Source organism: Stegostoma tigrinum, unplaced genomic scaffold (assembly GCF_030684315.1).
Source record: "Stegostoma tigrinum isolate sSteTig4 unplaced genomic scaffold, sSteTig4.hap1 scaffold_208, whole genome shotgun sequence".
Classification (NCBI taxonomy): Eukaryota; Metazoa; Chordata; class Chondrichthyes; order Orectolobiformes; family Stegostomatidae; genus Stegostoma; species Stegostoma tigrinum.
This window is the reverse complement of record NW_026728146.1, coordinates 282,379-309,275: the sequence shown is the minus strand read 5'-3', so window position 1 is coordinate 309,275 and position 26,897 is coordinate 282,379. Positions and strand designations below refer to the sequence as shown.

Sequence of the window (26,897 nt, the reverse complement as noted above, 5' to 3'; positions counted from 1 at the left end):
AGGGAAGCGGGATGCAGTGACTGAGGACAATGGGATGCAGTGACTGAGGGACATGGGATGCAGTGACTGAGGTTAATGGGATGCAGTGACTGATGGACTTGCGGTGCAGTGACTGAGGGACTTGGAGTGCAGTGACTGAGGGAAATGGGATGCAGTGACTGAGGGAAAGGAGATGCAGTGACTGTGGGAAATGACATACTTTGACTCAGGGTAATGGGATGCAGTGACTGAGTGAAATGAGATGCAGTGACTGAGGGAAATGGGATGCAATCAGTGAGTGAAATGTGTTGCAGTCACTGAGTGAAAGGGGATGCAGTGACTGAGTGAAATGCGATGCAGTGACTGAGTGAAATGCGATGCAGTGACTGAGTGAAATGGGATGCAGTGACTGAGTGAAATGGGATGCAGTGACTGAGGGAAATGGGATGCAGTGACTGAGGGAAATGAGATGCCAAGACTGAGTGAACTGGGATGCAGTGACTGATGGAAATGGTATGCAGTGACTGAGGGAAATGGGATGCGGTGACTGACGGAAATGGGATGCAGTGTCTGTTTGAAATGGGATTCTGCGACTGAAGTTAATGGGATGCAGTGACTGAGTGAAATGGGATGCAGTGACTGAGTGAAATGGGATGCAGTGACTGAGTGAAATGGGATGCAGTGACTGAGTGAAGTGGGATGCAGTGACTGAGGACAATGGGATGCAGCGACTGAGGGCAATGGGATGCAGCGACTGAGGGCAATCGGATGCAGTGACTGAGGGACATGGGATGCAGTGACTGAGGGACATGGGATGCAGTGACTGAGGGAAATGGGATGCAGTGACTGAGTGAAGTGGGATGCAGTGACTGAGGACAATGGGATGCAGTGACTGAGGGACATGGGATGCAGTGACTGAGGGACATGGGATGCAGTGACTGAGGGACTTGGAGTGCAGTGAGTGAAGGACTTGGAGGGCAGTGACTGAGGGAAATGGGATGCAGTGACTGAGGGAAAGAAGATGCAGTGACTGTGGGAAATGGCATACTGTGACTCAGGGTAATGGGATGCAGTGACTGAGGGGAATGGGATGCAGTGAGTGTGGGAAATTGAATACAGCGTCTGAGAGATACGGGAAACAGTGACTGATGGAAATGGGATGCAGTGAATGTGGGACATGGGATGCAGTGATTGAGTGAAATGTGATGCAGTGACTGAGTGAAATGCGATGCAGTGACTGAGTGAAATGCGATGCAGTGACTGAGTGAAATGCGATGCAGTGACTGAGGATAATGGGATGCAGTGACTGAGGTAAATGGGATGCAGTGACTGAGGGAAATGAGATGCCAAGACTGAGTGATATGTGATGCAGTAACTGAGTGAAATGTGTTGCAGTCACTGAGTGAAATGTGTTGCAGTCACTGAGTGAAATGTGTTGCAGTCACTGAGTGAAATGGGACGCATGTCTGAGTGAAATGGGATGCAGTGACTGAGGGACATGAGATGCAGTGACCGAGTGAAATTGGATGCAGTGACCGAGTGAAATGGGATGCAGTGACTGAGTGAAATGTGATGCAGTGACTGAATGAAATGGGATGCAGTCTCAGAGTGAAATGAGACGCATTGTTTGATGGAAATATGATGCAGTAACTGGTGGAAATGAGATGCAGTGACTGAGGGAAATGCTATGCAGTGACTGAGGGAAATGGGATGCAGTGACCAAGTGAAATGAGATGCAGTGTCTGAGCGAAATCGGATGCAGTATTTGTGGGAAGTAGGATGCAATCACTGATTGAAATGAGATGCAGAGTCTGAGGGAAGGGAGATGCTGTGTCTCTCGGAAATGGGATACAGTGAGTGTCGGAAATTGAATGCGGCGCCTGTGAGATACGGGAACCAGTGACTAATGGAAATGGGATGCTGTGACTGAGGGAAATGGGATGCAGTGTCTGAGTGAGATGGTATGCAGTGTCTGAGTGAGATGGTATGCAGTGTCTGAGTGAGATGGGATGCAGTGTCTGAGTGAGATGGGATGCAGTGTCTGAGTGAGATGGGATGCAGTGTCTGAGTGAGATGGGATGCAGTGTCTGAGTGAGATGGGATGCAGTGTCTGAGTGAGATGGGATGCAGTGTCTGAATGAGATGGGATGCAGTGTCTGAGTGAAATGGGATGCAGTGACTGATGGAAATTAAATGCAGTGACAGAGTGTCATGAGCTGCAGTGCCTGATTGAAATGGGATGCAGTTACTGTGGGACATGGGATTCAGTGACTGAGGTCCTGGGAAGGAGTGACTGAGTTAATAGGGATGCAGTGCCCGAGCGGGCTTGGAGTACAGTGACTGAGGGAAATGGGATACAGTGGCTGAGAGAAATGGGATGCACTGTCTTAGTGAAATGGGATGCAGTGGTTGAGTGAAATGGATGCAGTAACTGGTGGAAATGGGATGCAGTGACTGATCGAAATGGGATGCGGTGACTGAGGTGAGGGAGATGCAGTGATGGAGTGAAATGTGATGCAGTGACTGAGTGAAATGCGATGCAGTGACTGAGTGAAATGCGATGCAGTGACTGAGTGAAATGGAATGCAGTGACTGAGTGTAATGCGATGCAGTGACTGCGTGAAATGCGATGCAGTGACTGCGTGAAATGGGATGCAGTGACTGCGTGAAATGGGACGCAGTGACTCAGTGAAATGTGATTCACTCACTGAGTGAAAGGTGATTCCGTCACTGAGTGAAATATGATGCACTCACTGAGTGTACTGTGATTCAGACACTGAGTGTACTGTGATTCAGTCACTGAGTGAACTGTGATGCAGTCACTGAGTGAAATAGGATGCAGTGGCTGAGTGAAATGGGATGCAGTGACTGAGTGAAATGAGATGCAGTGACTGAGTGAAATGAGATGCAGTGACTGAGTGAAATGAGATGCAGTGACTGAGTGAAATGCGATGCAGTGACTGAGGTACTGGGAAGGAGTGACTGAGTTAATCGGGATGCAGTGCCCGAGCGGGCTTGGGGTGCAGTGACTGAGTGAAATGGGATGCAGTGACTTAAGGAAAGGAAATGCAGTATCTGTGGGAAATGGGATGCTGTGACTGACGGAAATGGGATGGAGTGACTGACGGAAATGGGATGGAGTGACTGACGGAAATGGGATGCAGTGACTGAGCGAAATGGGATGCAGTGACTGAGTGAAATTGGTTGCCGTGACTGAGTGAAATGGGGTGCAGTGACTGTGTGAAATGGGAGGCACTGACTGAGGGAAGTGGGATGCAGTGACTGAGGAAAATGGGATGCATTGTTTGATGGAAATATGATGCAGTAACTGACGAAAATGAGATGCAGTGTCTGAGGGAAATGGGATGCAGTGACCGAGTGAAATGAGATGCAGTGACTGAGCGAAATGGGATGCACTATTTTTGGGAAGTAGGATGCAATCACTGATTGAAATGAGATGCAGAGACTGTGGGAAAGGAGATGCTGTGTCTTTGGGAAATGGGATACAGTGAGTGTCGGAAATTGAATGCAGCGTCTGTGAGATACGGGAACCAGTGACTGATGGAAATGGGATGCTGTGACTGTGGTGAAGGAGATGCAGTGACTGAGTGAAATGTGATGCAGTGACTGAGTGAAATGTGATGCAGTGACTGAGTGAAATGTGATGCAGTGACTGAGTGAAATGGGATGCAGTGACTGCGTGAAATGGAATGCAGTGACTGCGTGAAATGCGATGCAGTGACTGCATGAAATGGGATGCAGTGACTGCGTGAAATGGGACGCAGTGACTCAGTGAAATGTGAATCAGTCACTGAGTGAATTGTGATTCCGTCACTGAGTGAAATATGATGCACTCACTGAGTGTACTGTGATGCAGTCACTGAGTGAAATAGGATGAAGTGGCAGAGTGAAATGTGATGCAGTGACTGAGTGAAATGTGATGCAGTGACTGCTTGAAATGGGATGCATCAGTGAGTGCAATGGGATGCAGTGACTGGGTGAAATGGGATGCAGTGACTGAGGGAAGTGGGATGCAGTGAGTGTGGGAAATTGAATTCATCGTCTGTGAGATACGGGAAACAGTGACTGATGTAAATGTGATGCAGTGACTGTGGTGAAGGAGATGCAGTGATTGAGTAAATGGGATGCAGTGACTGAGTGAAATGTGATGCAGTGACTGAGTGAAATGTGATGCAGTGACTGAGTGAAATGTGATGCAGTGACTGAGTGAAATGGGATGCAGTGACTGAGTGAAATGGGATGCACTGACCGAGTGAAATGAGATGCAGTGAGTGAGGGAAATGGGATGCAATCACTGAGTGAATTGTGATGCAGAGACTGAGGGAAAGGAGATGCTGTGACGATGGGAAATGGGATGCAGTGAGTGTGGGAAATTGAATGCAGCGTCTGTGTGATAAGGGAAACAGTGACTGATGGAAATGGGATGCAGTGACTATGGTGAAGGAGATGCAGTGACTGCGTGAAATGGGATGCAGTGACTGAGTGAAATGGGATGCAGTGATTGAGTGAAATGGGATGCAGTGACTGAGTGAAATGGGATGCAGTGACTGAGTGAAATGCGATGCAGTGACTGAGTGAAATGCGATGCAGTGACTGAGTGAAATGGGATGCAGTGACTGAGTGAAATGGGATGCAGTGACTGAGGGAAATGGGATGCAGTGACTGAGGGAAATGAGATGCCAAGACTGAGTGAACTGGGATGCAGTGACTGATGGAAATGGTATGCAGTGACTGAGGGAAATGGGATGCAGTGACTGACGGAAATGGGATGCAGTGTCTGTTTGAAATGGGATTCTGCGACTGAAGTTAATGGGATGCAGTGACTGAGTGAAATGGGATGCAGTGACTGAGTGAAATGGGATGCAGTGACTGAGTGAAATGGGATGCAGTGACTGAGTGAAGTGGGATGCAGTGACTGAGGACAATGGGATGCAGCGACTGAGGGCAATGGGATGCAGCGACTGAGGGCAATCGGATGCAGTGACTGAGGGACATGGGATGCAGTGACTGAGGGACATGGGATGCAGTGACTGAGGGAAATGGGATGCAGTGACTGAGTGAAGTGGGATGCAGTGACTGAGGACAATGGGATGCAGTGACTGAGGGACATGGGATGCAGTGACTGAGGGACATGGGATGCAGTGACTGAGGGACTTGGAGTGCAGTGAGTGAAGGACTTGGAGGGCAGTGACTGAGGGAAATGGGATGCAGTGACTGAGGGAAAGAAGATGCAGTGACTGTGGGAAATGGCATACTGTGACTCAGGGTAATGGGATGCAGTGACTGAGGGGAATGGGATGCAGTGAGTGTGGGAAATTGAATACAGCGTCTGAGAGATACGGGAAACAGTGACTGATGGAAATGGGATGCAGTGAATGTGGGACATGGGATGCAGTGATTGAGTGAAATGTGATGCAGTGACTGAGTGAAATGCGATGCAGTGACTGAGTGAAATGCGATGCAGTGACTGAGTGAAATGCGATGCAGTGACTGAGGATAATGGGATGCAGTGACTGAGGTAAATGGGATGCAGTGACTGAGGGAAATGAGATGCCAAGACTGAGTGATATGTGATGCAGTAACTGAGTGAAATGTGTTGCAGTCACTGAGTGAAATGTGTTGCAGTCACTGAGTGAAATGTGTTGCAGTCACTGAGTGAAATGGGACGCATGTCTGAGTGAAATGGGATGCAGTGACTGAGGGACATGAGATGCAGTGACCGAGTGAAATTGGATGCAGTGACCGAGTGAAATGGGATGCAGTGACTGAGTGAAATGTGATGCAGTGACTGAATGAAATGGGATGCAGTCTCAGAGTGAAATGAGACGCATTGTTTGATGGAAATATGATGCAGTAACTGGTGGAAATGAGATGCAGTGACTGAGGGAAATGCTATGCAGTGACTGAGGGAAATGGGATGCAGTGACCAAGTGAAATGAGATGCAGTGTCTGAGCGAAATCGGATGCAGTATTTGTGGGAAGTAGGATGCAATCACTGATTGAAATGAGATGCAGAGTCTGAGGGAAGGGAGATGCTGTGTCTCTCGGAAATGGGATACAGTGAGTGTCGGAAATTGAATGCGGCGCCTGTGAGATACGGGAACCAGTGACTAATGGAAATGGGATGCTGTGACTGAGGGAAATGGGATGCAGTGTCTGAGTGAGATGGTATGCAGTGTCTGAGTGAGATGGTATGCAGTGTCTGAGTGAGATGGGATGCAGTGTCTGAGTGAGATGGGATGCAGTGTCTGAGTGAGATGGGATGCAGTGTCTGAGTGAGATGGGATGCAGTGTCTGAGTGAGATGGGATGCAGTGTCTGAGTGAGATGGGATGCAGTGTCTGAATGAGATGGGATGCAGTGTCTGAGTGAAATGGGATGCAGTGACTGATGGAAATTAAATGCAGTGACAGAGTGTCATGAGCTGCAGTGCCTGATTGAAATGGGATGCAGTTACTGTGGGACATGGGATTCAGTGACTGAGGTCCTGGGAAGGAGTGACTGAGTTAATAGGGATGCAGTGCCCGAGCGGGCTTGGAGTACAGTGACTGAGGGAAATGGGATACAGTGGCTGAGAGAAATGGGATGCACTGTCTTAGTGAAATGGGATGCAGTGGTTGAGTGAAATGGATGCAGTAACTGGTGGAAATGGGATGCAGTGACTGATCGAAATGGGATGCGGTGACTGAGGTGAGGGAGATGCAGTGATGGAGTGAAATGTGATGCAGTGACTGAGTGAAATGCGATGCAGTGACTGAGTGAAATGCGATGCAGTGACTGAGTGAAATGGAATGCAGTGACTGAGTGAAATGGAATGCAGTGACTGAGTGTAATGCGATGCAGTGACTGCGTGAAATGCGATGCAGTGACTGCGTGAAATGGGATGCAGTGACTGCTTGAAATGGGATGCAGTGACTGATGGAAATTGGATGCAGTGACAGAGTGACATGAGCTGCAGTGTCTGAAGGAAATGTGATGCAGTGACTGAGGGAAATGGGATGCAGTGAGTGTGGGAAATTGAATTCATCGTCTGTGAGATACGGGAAACAGTGACTGATGGAAATGTGATGCAGTGACTGTGGTGAAGGAGATGCAGTGATTGAGTAAATGGGCTGCAGTGACTGAGTGAAATGTGATGCAGTGACTGAGTGAAATGTGATGCAGTGACTGAGTGAAATGTGATGCAGTGACTGAGTGAAATGGGATGCAGTGACTGAGTGAAATGGGATGCAGTGACTGAGTGAAATGGGATGCACTGACCGCGTGAAATGAGATGCAGTGACTGAGGGAAATGGGATGCAATCACTGAGTGAATTGCGATGCAGAGACTGAGGGAAAGGAGATGCTGTGACGATGGGAAATGGGATGCAGTGAGTGTGGGAAATTGAATGCAGCGTCTGTGAGATAAGGGAAACAGTGACTGAGTGAAATGTGATGCAGTGACTGCGTGAAATGGGATGCAGTGACTGTGGTGAAGGAGATGCAGTGACTGAGAGAAATGGGATGCAGTGACTGAGAGAAATGGGATGCAGTGACTGAGTGAAATGGGATGCAGTGATTGAGTGAAATGGGAAGCAGTGACTGAGTGAAATGGGAAGCAGTGACTGAGGGACATGGGAAGCAGTGACTGAGGGAAATGGAATGCCGTGACTGAGTGAAAGGAGATGCACTGTCTGATGGAAATGTGATGCAGTGACAGAGTGACATGAGCTGCAGTGACAGAGGTACTGGGAAGGAGTGACTGAGTTAATAGGGAATCAGTGCCCGAGCTGCTTGGGGTGCAGTGACTGAGGGAAATGGGATACAGTGCCTGACCGAAAAGGGACGCACTGACTGAGTGAAATGGGATGCAGTGACTGAGGGACATGGGATGCAGTGACTGAGGGACATGGGATGCAGTGACTGAGGGACATGAGATGCAGTGACTGAGAGCCATGGGATGCAGTGACACACGGACATGGGATGCAGTGACGCACGGACATGGGATGCAGTGACGCACGGACATGGAATGCAGTGACGCACGGACATGGGATGCAGTGACTGAGGGAATTGGGATGCAGTGACTGAGTGAAATGGGAGACAGTGACTGAGTGAAATGGGAGACAGTGACTGAGTGAAATGGGAAGCAGTGACTGAGGGAAATGGGATGCAGTGACTGAGGGAAATGGGATGCAGAGTCTGTTTGAAATGGGATCCTGCGACTGAAGTTAATGGGATGCAGTGACTGAGTGAAGTGGGATGCAGTGACTGAGGACAATGGGATGCAGTGACTGAGGGACATGGGATGCAGTGACTGAGGGAAATGGGATGCAGTGACTGAGGGGAATGGGATGCAGTGAGTGTGGGAAATTGAATACAGCGTCTGAGAGATACGGGAAACAGTGACTGATGGAAATGGGATGCAGTGACTGTGGGACATGGGATGCAGTGATTGAGTGAAATGGGATGCAGTGATTGAGTGAAATGGGATGCAGTGACTGTGGGACATGGGATGCAGTGACTGAGGGAAATGGGATGCAGTGACTGAGTGAAATGGGATGCAGTCTCAGAGTGAAATGTGTTGCAGTCACTGAGTGAAATGGGACGCATGTCTCAGTGAAATTGGATGCAGTGACTGAAGGACATGGGATGCAGCGACACACGGACATGGGATCCAGTGACTGAGGGAATTGGGATGCAGTGACTGAGGGAAATGGGAAGCAGTGACCGAGTGAAATGGGATGCAGTGACCGAGTGAAATGGGATGCAGTGACCGAGTGAAATGGGATGCAGTGACCGAGTGAAATGTGATGCAGTGACCGAGTGAAATGTGATGCAGTGACTGAGTGAAATGTGATGCAGTGACTGAGTGAAATGTGATGCAGTGACTGACTGAAATGGGATGCAGTCTCAGAGTGAAATGAGATGCATTGTTTGATGGAAATATGATGCAGTAACTGGTGGAAATGAGATGCAGTGACTGAGGGAATTGGGATGCAGTGACCAAGTGAAATGAGATGCAGTGACTGAGCGAATTCGGATGCACTATTTGTGGGAAGTAGGATGCAATCACTGATTGAAATGAGATGCAGAGTCTGAGGGAATGGAGATGCTGTGTCTATGGGAAATGGGATACAGTGAGTGTCGGAAATTGAATGCAGCGCCTGTGAGATACGGGAACCAGTGACTATTGGAAATGGGATGCAGTGACTGAGGGAAATGGGATGCAGTGACTGAGTGAGATGGGATGCAGTGTCTGAGTGAAATGGGATGCAGTGTCTGATTGAAATGGGATGCAGTTAATGAGTGAAATGAGATGCAGTGACTGATGGAAATTAAATGCAGTGACTGAGTGTCATGAGCTGCAGTGCCTGATTGAAATGGGATGCAGTTACTGTGGGACATGGGATTCAGTGACTGAGGTCCTGGGAAGGAGTGACTGAGTTAATATGGATGCAGTGCCCGAGCGGGCTTGGAGTACAGTGACTGAGGGAAATGGGATACAGTGGCTGAGAGAAATGGGATGCACTGTCATCGTGAAATGGGATGCAGTGGCTGAGTGAAATGGGATGCAGTAACTGGTGGAAATGGGATGCAGTGACTGATCGAAATGAGATGCGGTGACTGAGGTGAGGGAGATGCAGTGACTGAGGTGAGGGAGATGCAGTGACTGAGTGAAATGTGATGCAGTGACTGAGTGAAATGTGATGCAGTGACTGAGTGAAATGGGATGCAGTGACTGAGTGAAATGGGATGCAGTGAGTGAGTGTAATGCGATGCAGTGACTGCGTGAAATGCGATGCAGTGACTGCGTGAAATGCGATGCAGTGACTGCGTGAAATGCGATGCAGTGACTGCGTGAAATGCGATGCAGTGACTGCGTGAAATGGGACGCAGTGACTCAGTGAAATGTGATTCAGTCACTGAGTGAAATGTAATTCCGTCACTGAGTGAAATATGATGCACTCACTGAGTGTACTGTGATTCTGTCACTGAGTGAACTGTGATTCAGTCACTGAGTGAACTGCGATTCAGTCACTGAGTGAACTGTGATTCAGTCACTGAGTGAACTGTGATTCAGTCACTGAGTGAACTGTGATTCAGTCACTGAGTGAACTGTGATGCAGTCACTGAGTGAAATAGGAGGAAGTGGCAGAGTGAAATGGGATGCAGTGACTGAGTGAAATGAGATGCAGTGCCTGAGTGAAATGAGAAGCAGTGACTGAGTGAAATGAGAAGCAGTGACTGAGTGAAATGGGAAGCAGTGACTGAGGGACATGGGATGCAGTGACTGAGGGACATGGGATGCAGTGACACATGGACATGGGATGCAGTGACACATGGACATGGGATGCAGTGACACATGGACATGGGATGCAGTGACACACGGACATGGGATGCAGTGACTGATGGAATTGGGATGCAGTAACTGCGTGAAATGGGATGCAGTGACTGAGTGAAACGCGATGCAGTCACTGAGAGCAATGTGATGCAGTGACTGAGTGAAATGTGATGCAGTCACTGAGGGACATGGGATGCAGTGACTGAGGGACATGGGATGCTGTGACACACGGACATGGGATGCAGTGACTGATGGAATTGGGATTCAGTGACTGCGTGAAATGCGATGCAGTCACTGAGTGCAATGTGATGCAGTGACTGAGTGAAATGTGATGCAGTGACTGAGGTACTGGGAAGGAGTGACTGAGTTAATCGGGATGCAGTGCCCGAGCGGGCTTGGGGTGCAGTGACTGAGTGAAATGGGATGCAGTGACTTAAGGAAAGGAAATGCAGTGTCTGTGGGAAATGGGATGCTGCGACTGAGGGAAATGGGATGGAGTGACTGACGGAAATGGGATGGAGTGACTGACGGAAATGGGATGCAGTGACTGACGGAAATGGGATGCAGTGACTGACGGAAATGGGATGCAGTGACTGACGGAAATGGGATGCAGTGACTGAGCGAAGTGGGATGCAGTGACTGAGCGAAATGGGATGCACTGACTGAGGGAAGTGGGATGCAGTGACTGAGGAAAATCGGATGCATTGTTTGATGGAAATATGATGCAGTAACTGACGGAAATGAGATGCAGTGACTGAGGGAAATGGTATGCAGTGACCGAGTGAAATGAGATGCAGTGACTGAGCGAAATGGGATGCACTATTTTTGGGAAGTAGGATGCAATCACTGATTGAAATGAGATGCAGAGACTGTGGGAAAGGAGATGCTGTGTCTATGGGAAATGGGATACAGTGAGTGTCGGAAATTGAATGCAGCGTCTGTGAGATACGGGAACCAGTGACTGAGTGAAATGTGATGCAGTGACTGAGTGAAATGTGATGCAGTGACTGAGTGAAATGGGATGCAGTCTCAGAGTGAAATGTGTTGCAGTCACTGAGTGAAATGTGTTGCAGTCACTGAGTGAAATGGGACGCATGTCTGAGTGAAATGGGATGCAGTGACTGAGGGACATGAGATGCAGTGACCGAGTGAAATTGGATGCAGTGACCGAGTGAAATGGGATGCAGTGACTGAGTGAAATGTGATGCAGTGACTGAATGAAATGGGATGCAGTCTCAGAGTGAAATGAGACGCATTGTTTGATGGAAATATGATGCAGTAACTGGTGGAAATGAGATGCAGTGACTGAGGGAAATGCTATGCAGTGACTGAGGGAAATGGGATGCAGTGACCAAGTGAAATGAGATGCAGTGTCTGAGCGAAATCGGATGCAGTATTTGTGGGAAGTAGGATGCAATCACTGATTGAAATGAGATGCAGAGTCTGAGGGAAGGGAGATGCTGTGTCTCTCGGAAATGGGATACAGTGAGTGTCGGAAATTGAATGCGGCGCCTGTGAGATACGGGAACCAGTGACTAATGGAAATGGGATGCTGTGACTGAGGGAAATGGGATGCAGTGTCTGAGTGAGATGGTATGCAGTGTCTGAGTGAGATGGTATGCAGTGTCTGAGTGAGATGGTATGCAGTGTCTGAGTGAGATGGGATGCAGTGTCTGAGTGAGATGGGATGCAGTGTCTGAGTGAGATGGGATGCAGTGTCTGAGTGAGATGGGATGCAGTGTCTGAGTGAGATGGGATGCAGTGTCTGAGTGAAATGGGATGCAGTGACTGATGGAAATTAAATGCAGTGACAGAGTGTCATGAGCTGCAGTGCCTGATTGAAATGGGATGCAGTTACTGTGGGACATGGGATTCAGTGACTGAGGTCCTGGGAAGGAGTGACTGAGTTAATAGGGATGCAGTGCCCGAGCGGGCTTGGAGTACAGTGACTGAGGGAAATGGGATACAGTGGCTGAGAGAAATGGGATGCACTGTCTTAGTGAAATGGGATGCAGTGGTTGAGTGAAATGGATGCAGTAACTGGTGGAAATGGGATGCAGTGACTGATCGAAATGGGATGCGGTGACTGAGGTGAGGGAGATGCAGTGATGGAGTGAAATGTGATGCAGTGACTGAGTGAAATGCGATGCAGTGACTGAGTGAAATGCGATGCAGTGACTGAGTGAAATGGAATGCAGTGACTGAGTGAAATGGAATGCAGTGACTGAGTGTAATGCGATGCAGTGACTGCGTGAAATGCGATGCAGTGACTGCGTGAAATGGGATGCAGTGACTGCTTGAAATGGGATGCAGTGACTGATGGAAATTGGATGCAGTGACAGAGTGACATGAGCTGCAGTGTCTGAAGGAAATGTGATGCAGTGACTGAGGGAAATGGGATGCAGTGAGTGTGGGAAATTGAATTCATCGTCTGTGAGATACGGGAAACAGTGACTGATGGAAATGTGATGCAGTGACTGTGGTGAAGGAGATGCAGTGATTGAGTAAATGGGCTGCAGTGACTGAGTGAAATGTGATGCAGTGACTGAGTGAAATGTGATGCAGTGACTGAGTGAAATGTGATGCAGTGACTGAGTGAAATGGGATGCAGTGACTGAGTGAAATGGGATGCAGTGACTGAGTGAAATGGGATGCACTGACCGCGTGAAATGAGATGCAGTGACTGAGGGAAATGGGATGCAATCACTGAGTGAATTGCGATGCAGAGACTGAGGGAAAGGAGATGCTGTGACGATGGGAAATGGGATGCAGTGAGTGTGGGAAATTGAATGCAGCGTCTGTGAGATAAGGGAAACAGTGACTGAGTGAAATGTGATGCAGTGACTGCGTGAAATGGGATGCAGTGACTGTGGTGAAGGAGATGCAGTGACTGAGAGAAATGGGATGCAGTGACTGAGAGAAATGGGATGCAGTGACTGAGTGAAATGGGATGCAGTGATTGAGTGAAATGGGAAGCAGTGACTGAGTGAAATGGGAAGCAGTGACTGAGGGACATGGGAAGCAGTGACTGAGGGAAATGGAATGCCGTGACTGAGTGAAAGGAGATGCACTGTCTGATGGAAATGTGATGCAGTGACAGAGTGACATGAGCTGCAGTGACAGAGGTACTGGGAAGGAGTGACTGAGTTAATAGGGAATCAGTGCCCGAGCTGCTTGGGGTGCAGTGACTGAGGGAAATGGGATACAGTGCCTGACCGAAAAGGGACGCACTGACTGAGTGAAATGGGATGCAGTGACTGAGGGACATGGGATGCAGTGACTGAGGGACATGGGATGCAGTGACTGAGGGACATGAGATGCAGTGACTGAGAGCCATGGGATGCAGTGACACACGGACATGGGATGCAGTGACGCACGGACATGGGATGCAGTGACGCACGGACATGGAATGCAGTGACGCACGGACATGGGATGCAGTGACTGAGGGAATTGGGATGCAGTGACTGAGTGAAATGGGAGACAGTGACTGAGTGAAATGGGAAGCAGTGACTGAGGGAAATGGGATGCAGTGACTGAGGGAAATGGGATGCAGAGTCTGTTTGAAATGGGATCCTGCGACTGAAGTTAATGGGATGCAGTGACTGAGTGAAGTGGGATGCAGTGACTGAGGACAATGGGATGCAGTGACTGAGGGACATGGGATGCAGTGACTGAGGGAAATGGGATGCAGTGACTGAGGGGAATGGGATGCAGTGAGTGTGGGAAATTGAATACAGCGTCTGAGAGATACGGGAAACAGTGACTGATGGAAATGGGATGCAGTGACTGTGGGACATGGGATGCAGTGATTGAGTGAAATGGGATGCAGTGACTGAGTGAAATGGGATGCAGTCACTGAGTGAAATGGGACGCATGTCTCAGTGAAATTGGATGCAGTGACTGAAGGACATGGGATGCAGCGACACACGGACATGGGATCCAGTGACTGAGGGAATTGGGATGCAGTGACTGAGGGAAATGGGAAGCAGTGACCGAGTGAAATGGGATGCAGTGACCGAGTGAAATGGGATGCAGTGACCGAGTGAAATGGGATCCAGTGACTGAGGGAATTGGGATGCAGTGACCGAGTGAAATGTGATGCAGTGACTGAGTGAAATGTGATGCAGTGACTGAGTGAAATGTGATGCAGTGACTGACTGAAATGGGATGCAGTCTCAGAGTGAAATGAGATGCATTGTTTGATGGAAATATGATGCAGTAACTGGTGGAAATGAGATGCAGTGACTGAGGGAATTGGGATGCAGTGACCAAGTGAAATGAGATGCAGTGACTGAGCGAATTCGGATGCACTATTTGTGGGAAGTAGGATGCAATCACTGATTGAAATGAGATGCAGAGTCTGAGGGAATGGAGATGCTGTGTCTATGGGAAATGGGATACAGTGAGTGTCGGAAATTGAATGCAGCGCCTGTGAGATACGGGAACCAGTGACTATTGGAAATGGGATGCAGTGACTGAGAGAAATGGGATGCAGTGACTGAGTGAGATGGGATGCAGTGTCTGAGTGAAATGGGATGCAGTGTCTGATTGAAATGGGATGCAGTTAATGAGTGAAATGAGATGCAGTGACTGATGGAAATTAAATGCAGTGACTGAGTGTCATGAGCTGCAGTGCCTGATTGAAATGGGATGCAGTTACTGTGGGACATGGGATTCAGTGACTGAGGTCCTGGGAAGGAGTGACTGAGTTAATATGGATGCAGTGCCCGAGCGGGCTTGGAGTACAGTGACTGAGGGAAATGGGATACAGTGGCTGAGAGAAATGGGATGCACTGTCTTCGTGAAATGGGATGCAGTGGCTGAGTGAAATGGGATGCAGTAACTGGTGGAAATGGGATGCAGTGACTGATCGAAATGGGATGCGGTGACTGAGGTGAGGGAGATGCAGTGACTGAGGTGAGGGAGATGCAGTGACTGAGTGAAATGTGATGCAGTGACTGAGTGAAATGTGATGCAGTGACTGAGTGAAATGGGATGCAGTGACTGAGTGAAATGGGATGCAGTGAGTGAGTGTAATGCGATGCAGTGACTGCGTGAAATGCGATGCAGTGACTGCGTGAAATGCGATGCAGTGACTGCGTGAAATGCGATGCAGTGACTGCGTGAAATGGGATGCAGTGACTGCGTGAAATGGGACGCAGTGACTCAGTGAAATGTGATTCAGTCACTGAGTGAAATGTAATTCCGTCACTGAGTGAAATATGATGCACTCACTGAGTGTACTGTGATTCTGTCACTGAGTGAACTGTGATTCAGTCACTGAGTGAACTGTGATTCAGTCACTGAGTGAACTGTGATTCAGTCACTGAGTGAACTGTGATTCAGTCACTGAGTGAACTGTGATTCAGTCACTGAGTGAACTGTGATTCAGTCACTGAGTGAACTGTGATGCAGTCACTGAGTGAAATAGGAGGAAGTGGCAGAGTGAAATGGGATGCAGTGCCTGAGTGAAATGAGAAGCAGTGACTGAGTGAAATGAGAAGCAGTGACTGAGTGAAATGGGAAGCAGTGACTGAGGGACATGGGATGCAGTGACTGAGGGACATGGGATGCAGTGACACATGGACATGGGATGCAGTGACACATGGACATGGGATGCAGTGACACATGGACATGGGATGCAGTGACACACGGACATGGGATGCAGTGACTGATGGAATTGGGATGCAGTAACTGCGTGAAATGGGATGCAGTGACTGAGTGAAACGCGATGCAGTCACTGAGAGCAATGTGATGCAGTGACTGAGTGAAATGTGATGCAGTCACTGAGGGACATGGGATGCAGTGACTGAGGGACATGGGATGCTGTGACACACGGACATGGGATGCAGTGACTGATGGAATTGGGATTCAGTGACTGCGTGAAATGCGATGCAGTCACTGAGTGCAATGTGATGCAGTGACTGAGTGAAATGTGATGCAGTGACTGAGGTACTGGGAAGGAGTGACTGAGTTAATCGGGATGCAGTGCCCGAGCGGGCTTGGGGTGCAGTGACTGAGTGAAATGGGATGCAGTGACTTAAGGAAAGGAAATGCAGTGTCTGTGGGAAATGGGATGCTGCGACTGAGGGAAATGGGATGGAGTGACTGACGGAAATGGGATGGAGTGACTGACGGAAATGGGATGCAGTGACTGACGGAAATGGGATGCAGTGACTGAGCGAAATGGGATGCAGTGACTGAGGGAAGTGGGATGCAGTGACTGAGGAAAATCGGATGCATTGTTTGATGGAAATATGATGCAGTAACTGACGGAAATGAGATGCAGTGACTGAGGGAAATGGTATGCAGTGACCGAGTGAAATGAGATGCAGTGACTGAGCGAAATGGGATGCACTATTTTTGGGAAGTAGGATGCAATCACTGATTGAAATGAGATGCAGAGACTGTGGGAAAGGAGATGCTGTGTCTATGGGAAATGGGATACAGTGAGTGTCGGAAATTGAATGCAGCGTCTGTGAGATACGGGAACCAGTGACTGAGTGAAATGTGATGCAGTGACTGAGTGAAATGTGATGCAGTGACTGAGTGAAATGGGATGCAGTGACTGAGTGAAATGGGATGCAGTGACTGCGTGAAATGGGATGCAGTGACTGCATGAAATGCGATGCAGTGGCTGCGTGAAATGGGATGCAGTGACTGCGTGAAATGGGACGCAGTGACTCAGTGAAATGTGAATCAGTCACTGAGTGAATTGTGATTCCGTCACTGAGTGAATTGTGATTCCGTCACTGAGTGAATTGTGATTCCGTCACTGAGTGTACTGTGATGCAGTCACTGAGTGAAATAGGATGAAGTGGCAGAGTGAAATGTTATGCAGTGACTGTGGTGAAGGAGATGCAGTGATTGAGTAAATGGGCTGCAGTGACTGAGTGAAATGTGATGCAGTGACTGAGTGAAATGTGATGCAGTGACTGAGTGAAATGTGATGCAGTGACTGAGTGAAATGTGATGCAGTGACTGAGTGAAATGTGATGCAGTGACTGAGTGAAATGTGATGCAGTGACTGAGTGAAATGTGATGCAGTGACTGAGTGAAATGGGATGCACTGACCGAGTGAAATGAGATGCAGTGACTGAGGGAAATGGGATGCAATCACTGAGTGAATTGCGATGCAGAGACTGAGGGAAAGGTGATGCTGTGACGATGGGAAATGGGATGCAGTGAGTGTGGGAAATTGAATGCAGCGTCTGTGAGATAAGGGAAACAGTGACTGAGTGAAATGTGATGCAGTGACTGCGTGAAATGGGATGCAGTGACTGAGTGAAATGGGAAGCAGTGACTGAGGGACATGGGATGCAGTGACTGAGGGACATGGGATGCAGTGACTGAGGGAAATGAAATGCCGTGACTGAGGGAAATGGAATGCCGTGACTGATGGAAATGTGATGCAGTGACAGAGTGACATGAGCCGCAGTGACAGAGGCACTGGGAAGGAGTGACTGAGTTAATAGGGAATCAGTGCCCGAGCGGGCTTGGGGTGCAGTGACTGATGGAAATGGGATACAATGCCTGACCGAAAAGGGACGCACTGACTGAGTGAAATGGGATGCAGTGACTGAGGGACATGGGATGCAGTGACTGAGGGACATGAGATGCAGTGACTGAGAGCCATGGGATGCAGTGGCACACGGACATGGGATGCAGTGACGCACGGACATGGGATGCAGTGACTGAGGGAAATGGGATGCAGTATTTGTAGGAAGGAGGATGCAATCACTGAGTGAAATGCGATGCAGAGACTGAGGGAAAGGAGATGCTGTGAATATGGGAAATGGGATGCAGTGAGTGTGAGAAATTGAATGCATCGTCTGTGAGGTACGGGAAATAGTGACTGATGGAAATGTGACGCAGTGACTGTGTTGAAGGAGATGCAGTGACTGAGTGAAATGTGATGCAGTGACTGCTTGAAATGTGATGCAGTGACTGAGGGAAATGGGATGCAGTGACTGAGTGAAATCGGATGCAGTGACTGAGTGAAATGTGATTTAGTCGCTGAGTGAAATGTGATTTAGTCGCTGAGTGAAATGGGATGCACTCGCTGAGTGAAATGGGATGCACTCGCTGAGTGAAATGGGATGCATCACTGAGTGCAATGGGATGCAGTGACTGGATGAAATGGGATGCAGTGACTGAGTGAAATCGGATGCAGTGACTGAGGGAAATGGGGTGCAGTATTTGTGGGAAGACAGATGCAATCACTGAGTGAAATGAGATGATGAGACTGAGGGCAAGGAGATGCTGTGACTATTGGAAATGGGATGCACTGAGTGTGGGAAATTGAATGCAGCGTCTGTGAGATACGGGAAACAGTGACTGATGGAAATGGGATGCAGTAACTGCGTTGAAGGAGATGCAGTGACTGAGTGAAATGGGATGCAGTGACTGCGTGAAATGGGATGCAGTGACTGAGGGAAATGGGATGCAGTGACTGAACGAAATGAGTTGCAGTGACAGAGGGAAATGAGATGCAGTGAATGAGGGACAGAAGGTGCCGTGAATGAATGAAATGAGGTGCCATGACTGAGGGAAAGTAGATGCAGTGACTGAGGGAAAGTAGATGCAGTGACTGAGGGAAAGGAGATGCAGTGACTGAGGGAAAGGAGATGCAGTGACCGTGGGAAATAGGTTTCAGTGACTGTGAGAAAAGGGAGGCAGTGACTGAGGGTAATGGGACGCAGTGACTGAGTGCAATGGGATGCAGTCACTGAGTGAAATAGGATGCAGTCACTGAGTGAAATGGGATGCAGTGACTGACTGAAAAGCGATGCAGTGTCTGAGTGAAAAGGGATGCAGTGACCGAGGGTAATGTGATGCAGTGACTGAGTGAAATGGGATACAGTGACTGAGTGAAATGGGATGCAGTGACTGAGGGTAATGGGATGCAGTGACTGAGGGTAATGGGATGCAGTGACTGAGGGAAATGAGATGCAGTGACTGAGGGAAATGAGATGCAGTGACTGAGGGAAAGGAGATGCAGTGACCGTGGGAAATGGGTTGCAGTGACTGTGAGAAATGTTTGCAGTGACTGAGGGAAATGGGACGCAGTGACTGAGTGCAATGGGATGCAGTCACTGAGTGAAATAGGATGCAGTCACTGAGTGAAATGGGATGCAGTGACTGACTGAAAAGCGATGCAGTGTCTGAGTGAAAAGGGATGCAGTGACCGAGGGTAATGTGATGCAGTGACTGAGTGAAATGGGATACAGTGACTGAGTGAAATGGGATGCAGTGACTGAGGGTAATGGGATGCAGTGACTGAGGGACAGGAGCTGCCGTTACTGAGGGAAAGGAGATACAGTGACTGTGGAAATGAGATGCAGTGACTGAGGGAAAGGAGATGCAGTGACTGTGGGAAATGGAATGCTGTGACTGAGGGTAATGGGATGCACTGTCTCAGTTCAATGAGATTCACTGTCTCAGTTAAATGGGATGCAGTGACTGAGTGAAATGGGATGCTGTGACTGAGGGAAATGGGATGCAGTGACTGTGGGAATTGGGTTGCAGTGACTATAGGAAAAGGTTGCAGTGACTGAGGGAAATGGGATGCTGTGACTGAGGGAAATGGGAGGCAGTGACTATGGGAAATGGGATGCACTGACTGAGGGAGATGGGGTGCTCAGACTGAGTGAAATGTGATGCAGTGACTGAGTGAAATGTGATGCAGTGACTGAGTGAAATGTGACGCAGTGACTGAGGGAAAGGAGATGCAGTGACTGACTGAATTGGGAGGTAGTGACTGACTGAAATGGGAGGGAGTGACTGAGTGAAATGGGATGCAGTGACTGAGTGAAATGGGATGCAGTGACTGAGTGAAATGGGCTTCAGTGCCTGAGTGAAATGGGCTGCAGTGCCTGAGTGAAATGGGCTGCAGTGCCTGAGTGAAATGGGACGCAGTGCCTGAGGGTAATGGGACGCAGTGACTGAGTGAAATGGGACGCAGTGACTGGGTGAAATGGGATGCAGTGACTGGGTGAAATGGGATGCAGTGACTGAGTGAAATGGGATGCAGTGACTGAGGGTAATGGGACGCAGTGACTGAGGGTAATGGGACGCAGTGACTGAGGGTCATGGGACGCAGTGACTGAGGGACAGGAGGTGCCGTGACTGAGGGACAAGAGATGCCGTGACTGTGGGAAATGAGATGCAGTGACTGTGGGAAATGGGTTGCAGTGACTGTATGAAAAGGGAGGCAGTGACTGACTGAAAAGGGATGCAGTGACTGAGGGTAATGTGATGCAGTGACTGAGTGAAATGGGACGCAGTGACTGAGGGTAATGGGACGCAGTGACTGAGGGTAATGGGACGCAGTGACTGAGGGAAAGGAGATGCAGTGACTGTGGGAAATGGGATGCACTGCCTGAGTGAAATGGGATGCACTGCCTGAGTGAAATGGGATGCTGTGACTGAGTAAAATGGGATGCAGTGACTGTGGGAGATGGGTTGCAGTGACTGTAGGAAAAGGTTGCAGTGACTGAGGGATTTGGGATGCAGTGACTGAGGGAAATGGCATGCTGTGACTGAGGAAAGGACATGCAGTGAATATGGGAAATGGGTTGCACTGACTGAGTGAGATGGGGTGCTCAGACTGAGTGAAATGTGATGCAGTGACTGAGGGAAAGGAGATGCAGTAACTGTGGGAAATGGAATGCTGTTACTGAGGGTAATGGGATGCTGTGACTGAGTGTATTGGGATGCTGTGACTGAGTGTATTGGGATGCTGTGACTGAGTGTATTGGGATGCTGTGACTGAGAGAAATGGGATGCTGTGACTGAGTGTATTGGGATGCTGTGACTGAGTGTATTGGGATGCTGTGACTGAGAGAAATGGGATGCTGTGACTGAGTGAAATGGGATGCTGTGACTGTGGGAAATGGGTTGCAGTGACTGTGGGAAACGGGAGGCAGTGACTGAGGGAAACGGGATGCAGTGACTGAGGGACATGGGATGCAGTGACTGAGGGAAATGGGATGCAGTGACTGAGTGATATGAGCTGCAGTGACAGAGGTACTGGGAAGGAGTTTCTGAGTTAATAGGGAAGCAGTTTCCGATTGGGCATGGGGTGCAGTGGCTGAGGGAAATGGGATGCAGTGCCTGACCGAAAAGGTACGCACTGACTGACTGAAATGGGATGCAGTGACTGAGTGAAATGCGATGCAGTCACTGAGTGCAATGTGATGCAGTGACTGAGTGAAATGTGATGCAGTGACTGCTTGAAATGGGATGCATCACTGAGTGCAATGGGATGCAGTGACTGTGTGAAATGGGATGCAGTGAATGATGGAAATTGGATGTAGTGACAGAGTGACATGAGCTGCAGTGTCTGATGGAAATGTGATGCAGTGACTGAGGGAAATGGGTGACTGGGCCCCGCAGCCCTGCCCTGCTCACAGGGACTTCCCCCGCAGCCCTGACCCGCTGACAGGGACTGGGCCCCGCAGCCGTGTCCCACTCACAGGGACTGGCCCCCGCAGCCCTTACCCGCTCACAGCGTACTGCCCCCTGCAGTCCTGACCCGTTCACAGCGACTTGCCCCCCGCAGTCCTGTCCCGCTCACAGCGTACTGCCCCCCGCAGCCGTGTCCCGCTGACCGGGTCTGGCCCCCGGAGCCCTGACCCACTCACAGGGCCTGGCCCCCTGCAGTCTTGACCCGCTCACAGTGTACTGACCCCCGCAGCCCTGTCCCACTCACAGTGACGGGCCCGCCGCAGTCCTGTCCCGCTCACAGCTTACTGCCCCCCGCAGCCGTGTCCCGCCCACAGGGACTGGCCCGCGCAGCCCTGTCCCGCTCACAGTGGACTGGGCCCCGCAGCCCTGTCCCGCTCACAAGGCATTGCCCCCTGCAGCCGTGTCCCGCTCACAGGGACGGGCCCCTGCAGCCCTGACCCGCACACAGGGCCTGGCCCCCACAGCCCTGACCCGCGCACCGGGACTGGCCCCCTGCAGTCCTGACCCACTCACAGGGACTGGCCCCCTGCAGTCCTGACCCGCTCACAGTGATTTGCCCCCGCAGCCCTGACCCGCTCACAGGGACTGGCCCCCTGCAGTCCTGACCCGCTCACAGTGATTTGCCCCCGCAGCCCTGACCCGCTCACACCGATTTGCCCCCTGCAGACCGGTCCCGCTGACAGGGACTTGCCCCCGCAGCCCTGATCCGCTCACAGGGACTGTCCCCCGCAGCCCTGACCCCCTCACAGGGACTGGCCCCTGCAGCCCTGACCCGCTCACAGGGACTGGCCCCCTGCAGTTCGACCCGCTCACATGAACTGGCCCCCGCAGCCCTGTCCCGCTCGCGATTATTTGTCCCCTGCAGTCCTTTCGCGCTCACAGGGGCTGGCCCCCGCTGCCCTGACCCTCTCACAGGGACTGGCCCCCGCAGCGCTGACCCGCTCACAGGCTCTGGCCCCCGCAGCCCTGTCCCGCACACATGGACTGGGCCCTGCAGCCCTGACCCGCTCACAGCGATTTGCCCCGTAGTCCTGTCCCGCTGACAGGGACTTGCCCCCGCAGCCCTGACCTGCTCACAGCGACTTGCCCCTCCTTCCTGACCTGCTCACAGGCACTTGTTCCCTCCGTCGTGACCCGCTCACAACGACTTGTCCCCTCTGTCCTGACCCGCTCACAGCGTTTTGCCTCCCATCCCTCTGAGACAGGTCACCCCTTGCTCAGAAACGGTCCCAATTATCCATGAACCGGAAACCCTGCCCCCTGTGCCAGCTCCTGAACCATGCATTCATCTCACCGATCTTTCTATGACTTAGCTCACTAACATGTGGCACTCATGGCAACCCATAAATCATTACCCTCTCGGTCCTGCCTTTCAGCCTCTTTGCTAACTCCTTGTCCATAGTCTGCAGGATGTCATCCCTCTTTCTGCCCATGTCATTGGTACCAACGTGCCCCGTGGCCTCTGGCTGCTCACCCTCCCCTTTAAGAATTTGTTGCAACCAATCAGAGATGTCCTTGACCTTGCACCAGGGAAGAAACACGCGGCCCTGGTGTCTCAAATGTGGCGACAGAATCGATGCCCCCAACGAATGAGTCTCCAACCACACTCGCTCACTTGGATTTGCCTGACCCTGTCCCACAGCAGGGTGGTTTGCACTATGGACCTGGCTACTGCTGATTATATAACTGACCCAGTTTAGTTTTAGATCAGTGTTAACCTTGGTTTAGTGGATAGCCAAGCACCTCAGTAGTCTACAATACAGGAGAAATACATTATAAGCTGACAGATTCTGTGACAGTCAAGAACAAGCACTGAATTGTTCTGACCTCATTTCCAACACCTGGCCCGTAGCCTTGCATGGCTTGGATTGCTCTTGCACATTAAAAAAAAATAAATGTAACGATGATGTGAGGGTAAGGACATGGAATTTTTTTGAGACGGTCATATTGTCTCTTGTTGGAGCTGATTGCTGCTTAGCACTTGTATGGTGCAAATGTAACTTATCCTTTATCAGGTCAAGCCTGATCGTTGTCCAAGTCTCACTGTATTTTCTCATCGTTGACTTAATGTTGGTTCGGCCCAACAGTGTTGTACACACCCTGCCTATTCTGAAACTCTGCCACTTAATATTAAGTCTAATAAAGACAAGTATCCAATCTGCCTTCCAAACCACTTCAACGACCTGGTCCATTACATTGGGGGATCAAAAGGCATGCACATCAAGATCCTGAGATCCCTCTGATCATTGGTGCTTGTGAGGTCCCTATGATTCATCATGGGCTCCAAGATCTGATTGTGCTGTGTCACCTAATCCTTATCCCGTTTGTCCTCACATGAAATAATGTTCACAAACGCTTCTCAAAAATTCTTCCCAATCCTACTTTTTGCAATCATGACACAGGTGAGCATAAAACTTGGAACACGACAGCAACAGGAATGTGCCCTTTGGCCCACCATGTTGGGCCAAACATGACAACAAATGAAATAATCCCTTCTGCCTGTCCTTGATCCATAGTCCTCCATTCCTTGCATATTCGTGCACTTAACTAAAAGTCCCTTTTAAATGCTTTCATCGTATCTGCATCCACTACCACCCCGGGCAATGTATTCCACACTTTTAACATGCTCAGTGTGAAATATTTGCCCCTCACATCTCTTTTGAACTTCCCCCCTCTCAGCTGAAATGCATGCCCCCTAATAGTGGACACTTCAACTCCGGGGGAGAAATTTTCTGACCGTTAGCTGTATTTACGTATCTCCTAATTTTATAGACTTCTATCAAGCCTGCCCTCAGCTTCTACTGCTCCAGAGAAAACGAAGAGTTTTTCCAGCTTCTCCCTTTCGTTCATACCCTCTATTCCAGTCAGCATGCTGGTAAGCCTCTCTGCACCCTGTCCAAAGCCTGCACGTCCTTAGTGTAATGTGGCGGCCAGAATTGAATGCAATACTCTGTGTGGTCTCACCAAAGTCTTGTAAAGCTGCAATGTGACATCCTGGCTCTTGCACTGAGTTCCCCTATGAATAAAGGCAAGCATGCGATATGCCTTCTTGACCACCCTATCTACTTGTGTGGCTACTGTCAGGGAGTTATGGTCTAGGACCCCAAGATCCCTCTGGACATCACTGCTGTTTGGGGTCCTGCCATTAACTGTATCCCTTTCCTTAACACTTGGTCTCCTAAAATGCAACACCTCATGCCTGCCCAGATTAAATTCCATCGGCCATTTCTCCGCTCGTGTTTGCAATTGGCCTGTATCTTGCTGTGTCCTTTGACAACCTTCCATGCTGTCCACAAGTCCACTGGTCCTTATATCATCTGCAAACTTAGTAATCCTCCGTCTACATTTGCAACCAAGTCATTTACATATATCACAAACAGCAGAAGTCACATCGATGCGGAACACCACTCGTCACTGAGCTGCAGCCAGAAAAACAGCTTTCCACCACTGAGACGGCAAGAACTGTAGATGCTGGAATCAGAGATAACCAAGTGTGGAGCTGGAGGAACGCAGCAGGTCAGGCAGCATCAGAGGAACATGAAAGCTGACATTGTTGATGCTGCCTGGCCTGCTGTGTTCCTCCAGCCCTATACTGTGTTATCTTTGTTAGCCTTCCACCGCTACCGTCTGCCTTATATGGGCAGGCCAAGTCACCACGGATCTCATGGATCTTAATCTTCTGGATGAGCATACCATGAGGGACCTTGTTGAAAACCTTCGTAAAATCCATGTATATGTTATCAACTGTTCTACCCTGATTGATCACCCTTGCCACCTCCTTGAAAACTTCAACTGACTTGGTAAGACATAACCTGCCTCGCATCATGCCATGCTGGCTGTCCCTTATTAGCCCATACCTTTGAGACATGAGACACTCACCAGTCTGTAGTTTCCTGCAAAGTCCCCGTTTTCCTGCTTGAACAGAGGAACGACTTTATCCACTCACCAGTCTCCGCAACCCCTCCAGTGCCTGGCAAGGATATCAGATCCTATTGAAAGTAGTGTGTTGATGCATTTGTGTCATGATTGTGTTTTGTTTCAGCCCTAACATTCAAAGCAGTGTAACAATGTCTTTGTGCAGCAGGCGAGGTGTGATGAGACTGAGCCTTCATACAATTGCAAGATGTTGAAAATTTGCCATTATTTATGAAAACAGTGATAAATTTCCATGATCAACATTTCTGTTACACTGCAATGATTATTCCGTGGCGTGTAAAATCACAAAGATACGATAAAATGAGACTGGGTCATATGCAGGGAGAATGTTTGCCTTTCATGTCTATAGAAGTAGTGAAATATTTGCATGAATCTAAAAGTCACTTTTCCGTTCATCGAAGGACACAATCATCGCCTTGGAAGCTTCATCACGATACTACTTTGCATTTCTGAAGAGGGAAGAAGAAATCAACATGCAAATTCAATTCCATGGTTTTGGAAGTCCCATTGAGAACACGATTCATTTGCGCCGGCATAATGCTCTGACCGAGAAAGAATTGAAGGTGAGTTTGTAGTTTAGAAGATTGCAGCAATTTATGCATCAACTTCTTCATCGATAACGTTCCATTGCTTTCAAACTGCATTTTCCACTCTGCGAGATAATAACTGTTAGAACAAGCAACAGCATCGGTAGATGGTCTATGGGGAATGCAATGTTACAAAACCCGATCCATTCAACAACATATTTCAGATATGTCAACAAATTAAATATTCCAGCACAGGATAAAACAAGGAAGATGAGAGTGAGGAGGCAATAGCTCTGATGACAAAAGAACAGAAATTTACCTTTATCCATTCGAGCAAAAAAGCAGGCACACAAATAAATAATCATCGAACAATGCACGTGTGCAACGGAGGCTACAGGGGGACTAAGAATGCCGAATTGTTGTCATGCGTATTGCTGAAAGGATGATTGAAACAGAATCTGTGGTAAATTTGTTGAAATACAGATGATGCATCTCAGGATGTTGGAGGAAGAACATTTATGGACTGAGGCAAATTGTATTGCCCTTTTCAGGAGTTATTAGGTTCATAATGAATTGAAAGACTTCCTTCTGTGCTGAAAGCTTTAGTTTAGTTGCAGCTGGATGACAATTTCTGTTCCTGGTAGT

At 49.3% G+C, this 26,897-nt stretch overlaps 1 long non-coding RNA gene across 1 annotated transcript in view; it reads left to right on the top strand.

Annotated features, from left to right (window-relative positions):
* LOC132207925 (uncharacterized) overlaps positions 1-26,253 on the top strand; it is a 61,048-nt gene extending 34,795 nt beyond the window's left edge. The window contains exon 3 of the long non-coding RNA XR_009444005.1: positions 26,127-26,253. This is a non-coding gene — a long non-coding RNA (uncharacterized LOC132207925). The remainder of the gene's footprint in view (positions 1-26,126) is intronic.
* The last annotated feature ends 644 nt before the right edge of the window (positions 26,254-26,897 follow it).